The sequence below is a fragment of the Pseudorca crassidens genome, chromosome 13, assembly GCF_039906515.1.
Source record: "Pseudorca crassidens isolate mPseCra1 chromosome 13, mPseCra1.hap1, whole genome shotgun sequence".
In the NCBI taxonomy this organism is placed as follows: Eukaryota; Metazoa; Chordata; class Mammalia; order Artiodactyla; family Delphinidae; genus Pseudorca; species Pseudorca crassidens.
Genome location: NC_090308.1, coordinates 11,539,213 through 11,549,265, shown reverse-complemented (window position 1 = coordinate 11,549,265; position 10,053 = coordinate 11,539,213). Strand labels below are relative to the sequence as shown.

The window sequence follows — 10,053 nt, the reverse complement described above, 5'->3', positions numbered from 1 at the left end:
TGCACAGACACCCCGCCCTGACCTCCATCCCAGGCCAGACCAAGGCAGGAATGGGCGCCAGGTCCCCCGAGGCCCCGGGTGGGTCCGACGAGGCAAAACTTGTACCTCCTTTAAATTGACTTAACAGATCAGCCCCAAAGGCAGCAGGACTTTCAGGCATATCTAAGAAGTAAAAGAAGTAAAAGCGTCCACACAGGGAAAGAAAGGATGCGCAGGGCTCTCGCCTGGAAACGACCAATGCAGAAGCCTCGATTCTTCCGGGCCGGGTCAGGAAGGAGGCCCGGGAAGCACTGAACACGCGGAGGCCAGGAGAAACCACCAACCCATCTCATCGAGGAGGCAGCGCAGACCCCCTGCCCCGAGGACCAGGGCCTGGTGCTGCCAGGGTGAGCAGCGGGCACCCAGAGCCCGGGGCCGGGGCGCTGCTGCCACTGCCCACCAGTGTGGCCCGGGCTCCGTTACAGTCTGTTTACGTAGCACCAGGAACGCTGTCCTTTCAGCTATCTTCGGTGATTAAAAGGGTCAGTCAGGAGCGCCCGGCCTCAGGCCTGAGCGGTCCTTGGCGAAACCAAGCGGAAGTCCCTATGGGGACGCCCACCGTGGCCTCCCGGGTGGGGACGCCCGGCCTTGGACAGCTGGCCCCGTCCCTCACCGCCCACCTCCAGGGCCCAGGAGTCACACCCAGACCTCTCTCGAGAAATTGTACAAAGCAGGTTTCTTCTCACAGCCAGTCTTCCTCGACATGGGGGACCATTGCATCTTGGGAAAAGGTAAAACATTTCTAAAGCTGTGGATACTGTCTTCCTCACATCCTTCCTTGAACCCCGTGCTTACAAAATGGTGGCCTTCTCGCAGGGCTCCCTGCGTGGGCCGTCGGGGGAGTCGAGCAACTCCTGGGAAACCCCGCAGAGGAACCCACCTGTTCTGCACCCCTGTCGTTGCAGGAAGAGCCGATGCTGCTGCTCGGACCTCCCGCCATCGGCCTGGTGGGCCCGGTCTGCGGGAGCTCCGCCCCTGGAACCTGGAGCCCTCGGTGCACATGCGTCACCCGCAGCTGTGATGTTTTGCTGTCTCCTTCTCTAATTCTGTCCTTTGCAAGTTTTACTAGTGAGGTGATATTGTAAAATTCCGCTCCCTCTGCAAGGTCTTTGTGAATGACCAGTGTCTCGGGGAGGGCACCACGGGCCGAACTAGCTGGCGTCTCTGACTATGAAAGAGACACCTGTTTCATGCTTGTCCGAGTCCGGGTCCAGGGGGGCCTGGCACAGACGGTGCAGGAAGGATTTAGGATCCCCGTCACAACGCCTGAGGAGCGGTGCCTCGGCAGTTGGCAGAACACGCTCCGGGGCGGTGCCGCGCTGAGGCGCAGAGCCCCTCCCCGAGGCCACCCAGCCCCGCCCCTGCCCGCCCCCAACCCCGCCCCGAGGCCAACCCCCAACCCCGCCCCCGAGGCCAACCCCCAACCCCAGGAGCTCGCAGCGATTCTCCTCCAAGATGGCGGCAAACCCCAGCACAGCTCCCTAAACATCTCCTTTTATGAAGTACTAATAAATGGATTTGTGCATCAAACACACTTAACATACAGTATAAATTGCATTCTTGTAATCGGACACATTTATGTCATAGGAATTAATTTAATTTAGTTAATAATTAATTGTGAATAAACACAGTCCTCCCTCAGTAAATGCAGGGGATTGGTTCGAAGACGCCCTCGCATACCGAAATCTGCGGATGCTCAAGTCCCTTATATAAAGTGGTGTAGTCTTTGCGTATAACCTATACTCATCACCCTGTATACTTTAAATCATCTCTAGAGTACTTATAATACCTAATACAATGAAAATGCTAGTAAATAGTTGCTAGAGTGCATCAACTTCAAGTTTGCCTTTTGGAACTTTCTGAAATGGAAAAAAAATTTTTTTTTTCAGTCCGTGGTTGTTGAATCCGTGGATGTGGAGCCTGCAGGTACAGAGCACTAACTGTATGCTGTTATATGTGATTAAGTATGCCATCTATTTCTACATAATGCCGATAGGTTATAGAGAAATGAATATATGTTATCCTATTTTATTAACCATTTTCTTTTTAATTTTCTATATAGGAAGATGTCTTTGACATGTTGGAGACTTGCAGACTCAGGGGAGGAACTGTATCTTCCAGGGTTGGCTAATTCCTAGCGATAGAAAGCAACCTGCAGAGAACAGCCTTTGATATGCAAACCAATCAATCTAGAGCCCATTCCCCAAACGTCTCCTGGATCAAACTCTCACACACCAATCTAATGTTCTCTTTTCCCTAAGTCACCTGAGGGCCAGATACTGGACAACTAGGCACCACTTTTCCATCCCAGAGCCTATTGGAATTATTCAATCTACCCAATCCTAAACTTGCTCAGTTTGCCCTCCCTGTCTCACCCATTCATTCCCACAAAAACCTCAATAAAGGCTCTGGCTCATGCTCATCCCCTTTCTCCTGCCTCCTGACTGACCCTGGTGCTTCCCTGTGTGTCCCTGTGTGGTGTGTGTGTGTCCTCTCCTCTTGGGAACTCTAGGTAAGAAACTCTTCTTTCAAGGCAGACGTCTCCATGTCTGTCATCTTACCATACTTGGCTGGAACAAATCCCAGGTACCTTTTAAAACACCCATATTTCTAACCATTTTGAACTTTGGTATCAGAAGTTAAGCATTTTGATGGATGGGTGAGCTTTCTCCTTGTCACCCAGACCTGGCTGTGTTACCTCTTTTGAGCCTCCGTTTATACATTTGCTTAGAGAGGTTAATTGTAATATCTACCTGGTGAACTCAACCTCATTCCTCCTCCACTTCCAGTCCCCCTAACCAAGGCACATACACCCACACAGTTATAAAACACTCACACTTATGTGACATAATGCTTCTTTGGGAGAAGTTTTAGAGTAGCCACAAAAATTAGCAAATTTGCTTCTCTTTAGAAAAAGATATCATTTTTGTAAGGAACCTTCCCCTCTAGAAACAGATAAAAATACATGTATTTTGGCAGCATTAACCTGAGGTAAGCGTGCAGCTAGTGAAATATCCTCAGTAGCTTTTTTAACAGTGAGAAATAACAAAGGTGTAAAGTCTTCATATTCATTTCTTTAAGCCAATAATCTTCCATGATGAGATGATTTGTTATTTCTGAAGTGTTTAGGATTTACATGTCTTAGAGGCATTATTCAGTTGGGTTATAAAAATTAATTCAGAGAGACTACCTCCAGAATTTTATACTATCTTGTCTATTTTAGATTCAGTGAGTGTCAGGAAGAGTTGGGCTTTTCTAGCCTTCTGTATTCTTCACACAGTGTTACAAATGAGAGGCATATATTGCTGAATAATAATTGTGGTCACATTTTTGTTGTTAATTGCTTAGACTATTTCTAGTGCTACAATAAAAATATAAAAGTTTAGGTTTAAAAACAGATCTTTGCATGCTCCATTCTTATTTCTAAAATGTGATGTGTTTGTTCCTCATTTTGAATATGTAAAGATACTTTGTGTTAAAGTGAAGCTATTATTCACTTACAGTGTAAAAAAATGGCTCATAGTTGTATTATGAAAGTATAAATCATGATTTAACTTCAGCACTTTTCTTTATAGATTTTATTTTTGTAGAACTTGCATGATATTTAGTTTACTCATGTTAAAAAATATGTGACTTTCAAATTATATTCAATTCACTCAGAACTCAACACTTGTTCAATTGATGGACATACCTTTTCTTCTCATCTTCTCTATATTCACACATAAGAATAATCTGTTGACATCACTGGTTGGTTTACAATGTTGGAATCAGATTTTATAAAACACAGGATATCATACCTTATATCACACACCCACATACAACTCAGTTCAGCCTCTGGGCTCCTCAGAAGCTCTCAGTTTTGATAACTAAGATATTGTGGCTGCGCTCTTTAATTTTAATTTACCTGGTGAAGTTCGAGGATGCCTATCATGCCCCAAAATGTCTGCCGCAGTTTTTACTTCAGTGAAGAAATCTGTACAGATCAGAATTTAAATCAGAACTATCTGAATCATCTCCCAAGAATTGGGGCCAAGTGAATGGAGTTGCACCTAAGCAGAGGAAATTATACGAAATCTACTAAAATGATATAAATGCTCAGAATTTGATCTAGTCTCATCTAATTGTTTTTCGTTGCTAATAGGTTGTGTCCATTTCATTTTCAGACTTTTCTCAGAACAAATGAAGTGAAATCTGCATTGTGTGTTTCTAAGGCAGATACAGTCTTTCTAATTAAATGGATATACTGGTTGGTTCTTCCAGCTCACTACATAAAAGATGTGGGTTTTTTCCCTTGTAAAGATCACCAACAACAAACTTTCTATAATGGAACAAGTAGGAGGGAAACCAAACAAATACCTTTACAAAGGCAGGTTAATTGCTTGTATGTATGACACAAACTCCATGCTGCCCACAATACATTCCTGGACTGGATTTGCTGCATTATATTTTTAGTTCTTTTTAGTTTCTTAGTTGAACAGTTGACCAAAGAAGAACTTTGATCCTCAAGGGCAAGATTGATCATCTAGTAGCTTTTGCTGCTGCATACTAAAATCTAAGTTTCCTGTAGATATAGCAGAGTTCACAGAGCATAGAAATAGCATTGCCAAATTTCCTCTTCTAAGCGTTGAACATGTTTTTGCCCCTTTTCCTAAAAGCATTTATAAACAACTAAGTATTAAAGTGAAAAGAGGTGAAAAAAAATTTAAAAATACAAACACATATATCTCAGGTCTTTACATAGTTATTTTGAAGAACATTTGTTGTGAAAATTATGAAATTCTGTTAGATAAATCATATGTTGAATAAATCCAACTTTTTTTTTTTTTTTTGCGGTATGTGGGCCTCTCACTGCTGTGGCCTTTCCCATTGCGGAGCACAGGCTCCAGACGCGCAGGCCCAGCGGCCATGGCTTACGGGCCCAGCCGCTCCGCGGCATGTGGGATCTTGCCGGGCCGGGGCACGAACCCGTGTCCCCTGCATCGGCAGGCGGACTCTCAACCACTGCGCCACCAGGAAAGCCCATAAATCCAACTTTTTAAAGAGAAAGTAGAATAAAAGAAAAAAGAAAGGCCATGCATTGAAATATATCTGATTTTAAAATAAAATTTAATTAAATATATCACCAATACCCTACCTTTTCTTGTATTTTTGTTTTAGGAAACATTGTGCTCTCTTAATGTCATGTAAAAATGGCTTGTTTCACAAACTTTGTTAACATTATCCAGTTCAAGCCTTTTTTTTCCCACCTAGGCATAATTCTTTCATTTATCCAAGTTTCATAATTTCAAATGAATACTTACTGAGACCGCTGCACACATCTCATGATGCTAGGCACACAGGGTCTTAGAGTCTGGTGAATAGTGAATAGTCCCCTATTTAGAAGCTTACAGTGTAGCAGGGAACATGTGCAGCAACTAAAGAATCATTTAAAAGTGAGTACATCCTGGAGTGGTAGAGATTGTCCACCTGAGGGTCACTGAAGCACAAAGAGATCTAGCTGAAGGATTTACTGTAGGGAGAATTCTCTCTAGATGGGGATCAATCTGGGTTTTGCCAAAAATTATAGGGGCTTCCCTGGTGGTGCAGTGGTTGGGAGTCCGCCTGCTGATGCAGGGGACGCGGGTTCGTGCCCCGGTCCGGGAGGATCCCACATGCCGCGGAGCAGCTGGGCCCGTGAGCCATGGCCGCTGGGCCTGCGCGTCCGGAGCCTGTGCTCCGCAACGGGAGAGGCCACAACAGTGAGAGGCCCGCGCACCGCAAAAATAAATTATATAACGTGAAGAAGAGAAGGAGGCAAATAAGTTTAAATTTCTATGTCTCTCAAAGGGTCAATTTGAAAAGCTCCCAAAACATCAAACAGCAAAAGCAAAAATTACTCCTGCTTCTAGTCCTTTCTGTGGTTACCTCTGATCTGGTTGCTAAGCCCAGAGGGCTTTGTGCTTTGTTTGCCTTCATCTTCCCTATCGCTCACATAAGTTTGCAGCACGTTTCATCTTTACATTTACTGAGTCACCTAAAATATTTCTGAAAGTCATTTGGAGAGCTACTTCTTATAGGGAACGGATGCTGGGTAGCCTCAGGATCATAGTTCAAAAGCAAGCAGAGTGACTAACTCATCATTTCTTACCCCCAAACTAAGTGGAACAGTTCAAAGCCTCCTGTTTTGCCAGTTTTAACTTTTTGGTTTAGGAATCCGGTGAACGTCAGAATTATCATGCTTTTTATGTGTTTTATATCATACCTAGCATACACTGCAACTTAATAAATGTTAAATAATAAACACAGAACCACATTCATTTCTCTTCTTCCTAAAACATAAGACAATTCTGTACAAATCCCTACACAGATACAACTGCAGGATTTTCGAGCAACGTTTTTCCTTAAAGTTTAAAAGTGAGAGGAAAGTTCTCCTGTCTAGGTAGTGAATTATTTAACTTCTAGTTCAGGAAAATTTAAAGTTTAAGAAGGCTAGTCTAGAAATCCCTTCTTTGCATATCCAAGCTGTTCATCTCTCAAAAGTCAAAGTGGATGCCAGAATTCCATAGATTTCATTTTTCAAGATGAACATTCATATTTGAACATATTTCAAGCCAGATGGTTTACAGTTCATGTATTTGTTGCTGTTTTCCTGCCACAACAACTAAATATTGAAGACACATATTTGTGATGAGGAGAGCACTTCCAAACCATCTCTCCTGCTGCTCTTTCACATTGCATGCTTCCTAATCCCCTGTGTGCTGCAGGGAAAGTTTCTGAGGCATCAAGCAGTGGATTACATCCTTTTGATTTAAAAGACAGGGGAGGGGTGAAGCAACATAAAACAAGCTTCCTAAAAACAAATATTTTTTTGTAACAGCCATGAATTTTCTGGTAGCAAATAAAAAAGCAAATGAACACCTATTGAAATATTCTGTTTTCATGATCCATTTAGACAAGCTGGAGAGTTTACTTTTAAGCCAAACTGTGGGACTGTTTGATCAGAATTCAGAAAAGAACAGAAAGATGAAACAAAGGTTTTGTATTTTTTTTTTAAATAAAGCCATCAGATAAGAAAGTATTAGCTGGAGAAAGCATTGTACATTTGTTCTGAAGGATGCCAATGTCACTCAACAAGCACAACGGTATCTCTCTTCTAGGATGAAATGATTTGCTGCTCATTCGTCATCTCATGTGCAATTTGTTATTATTCTGCTCAGCTATCAATATTTGTATTATTACAACATTAAAGATTCATTTTGTTGACAAAGGACTCAGTTAGGAAGCTGAACCATAATAATACAAAAATTTAAAAAATGGAAAATAGAAGAAAGAATTGTAAGCACAGAAAAGAGGTATGTTTGCTTGGTAGCTTAACAAAATTTCTATGGATATTCAATAAACACTAAACTAGAAACTGGCAAAAAGGGACAAACCTGTCCACAGTCATCACCACAACCACCATCCAACAACACAGGACATGCACACACAAAAGACTCAGTAATAACTTTTTCTTTGGCCATGCTGTGCGGCATGCAAGATCCCCACCAGGGATTGAACCCATGCCCCCTACAGTGGAAGTGAAGAGTCTTACTTAACCATTGGACTGCCAGAGAAGTCCCAAGTAAAATTTTTTTTTTTTGCGGTATGCAGGCCTCTCACTGTTGTGGCCTCTCCCGTTGTGGAGCACAGGCTCCGGACGCGCAGGCTCAGCAGCCATGGCTCACGGGCCCAGCCGCTCTGTGGCATGTGGGATCTTGCCGGGCCGGGGCACGAACCCGTGTCCCCTGCATCAGCAGGTGGACTCTCAACCACTGCGCCACCAGGGAAGCCCCCAAGTAAAAGTTTTTAAAAGATGGTCTTCAGAACTTCATACTTAGAATCAAAATTGCTAGACTCATCTGGGGGCTAGCCCTACTACCAGCACCTCACAGCAGCTGTGGTCACGTTCTGTAGCCATTCCAGGGGCCAGCCTTGCCCACCAGCATGCCATAGCAGCCATGGCCAGGCTCTGCAGCTGGTCTAGGGGCAGCCTTGCCTATGCATCATCGAAAATATAAAATGTGAGGGAGGCGGAATGAAAAGATGAAGCTTTGGCATTTAATTTTTTTTTAAAGTTTATAAAAATGGCAATAAATACATACATATCAATAATTATTTTGAAAGTAAATGAACTAAATTTGCCAATCAAAAAACAGAATGACTGAATGGATTTAAAAAAAAAAGCTATCTATATTCTTTCTACAAGAGACTCACTTCAGTAGAAAGGACATACACAGACTGAAAGTGAGGGGATGGAAAGAGCTATTTCAAGCAAATGGTAATGAAAAGAGACATGGAGTAGCTATTCATATCAGACAAAATAGACTTTGAAACAAAGACTGTAATAAAAGACAAAGAAGGGCATTATGTAATGACAAAGGGGTCAATCCAGCAAGAAGATATAACATTTATAAAAGTATATGTATCCAACAGATGAGCACCAAGATATGTAAGCAAATATTAATAGACTTAAAGGGGAAAATTGAAAGCAATACAACAATAGTAGGGGCCTTTAACACCTCACTTACATCAGTGGATCATCCAGACAGAAAATCAATAAGAAAACATTGTACTTAAACACCACATTAAAGCAGATGAAATTAATAGATATACATAGAACATTCATCCAAAAGGAGCAGAATATACATTCTTCTCAAATTGACATGGAATATTCTCCAGGACAAATAACATGTTAAGTCACAAAACAAGTCTCAATAAATCGAGAAGACTGAAATCATATCAAACGTCTTCTCTGATCACAATGGCATGAAACTAGAAATCAATCACAAAAAAGGGAAATGCCACAAAAAATATGGAGATTAAACAACATGCTACTGTAAAATCAATGGGTAATCAAAGAAATCAAAGAATTTAAAAAATACCTAGAGACAAATGAAAAGAGAAATATAGCATACCAAAAACTATGGGATGCAGCAAAAATCGTTCTAAGAAGGCAGCTCATAACAATATCAGCCTACCTCAAGAAACAAGAAAAATCTCAAATAAGCAGTTTAACTTTATACCAGAAGGAAGTAGAAAAGGAAGAACAAATGAAGCCCAAAATTAGGAGAAGGGAGGAAATAATATAGATCAGAGCAGAAATAACTGAAATAGAGACAGATAAAACAATAGAAAGATCAGTGAAACTAAGAGCTGGTTCTTTGAAAAGATAAATGAAATTGATAAGCCTTTAGCTAGACTAATTAACAAAAAAAGAGAGAGAGAGGACTCAAATAAATAAAACCAGAGATGAAAGAAGAGAAGTTATGACAGATAACACAGAAATACAAAGGATCATAAGAGACTATAAGAACTATTATATACCAACAAGTTGGACAACAATAAGAAAAGAAATGGATAAGTTCCTAGAGACATACAATCTTCCAAGACTGTATGATGAAGAAACAGAAAATTTGGATAGACAAATTATTAGTAAGGAGATTGAAACAATAATCAAAGATCTCCCAAGAAAGAAAAGCCCAGGACCAGACAGCTTCATTGGCAAATTCTACAAAATAATCAAAGAAGATTTAATACCCATCCTTATCAAACTCTTCCAAAATATAGCAGAGGAAAGAAACCTTCCAAACACATTTTACAAAACCAGCATTACTCTGATACCAAAACCAGACAAGGATACCACAAAAGAAGAAATTACAGTCCAATATCCTTGATAAACATAGATGCAAAAATCTTCAACAAAATATTAGCAAACCAGATCCAACAATACAGTAAAGGGATCACATACCATGATCAGGTGGGATGTATTCCAGGTTTACAAGCATGGTTCAACATCTGCAAATCAATCAGTGTGATACTCACATTACAAAATGAAGAATAAAAATTATATGAACATCTCAATAGATGCAGAAAAAGCATTTGACAAAATCCAACATCCATTTTGATAAAGCTTCTCAATGAAAAAGAAAGAGGACTTAAATAAAAAGAGAGAAGACTCATAATAAAAGTCATATATGACAAACCCACAGCTACTCA

The 10,053-nt window shown here is 41.3% G+C and overlaps 1 pseudogene; it reads right to left on the bottom strand.

The window, feature by feature from the left end:
• Window positions 1–830: 830 nt before the first annotated feature.
• On the bottom strand, window positions 831–3,970 carry LOC137205115 (BTB/POZ domain-containing protein KCTD5-like; annotated as a pseudogene).
• Between the last annotated feature and the right edge of the window lie 6,083 nt (window positions 3,971–10,053).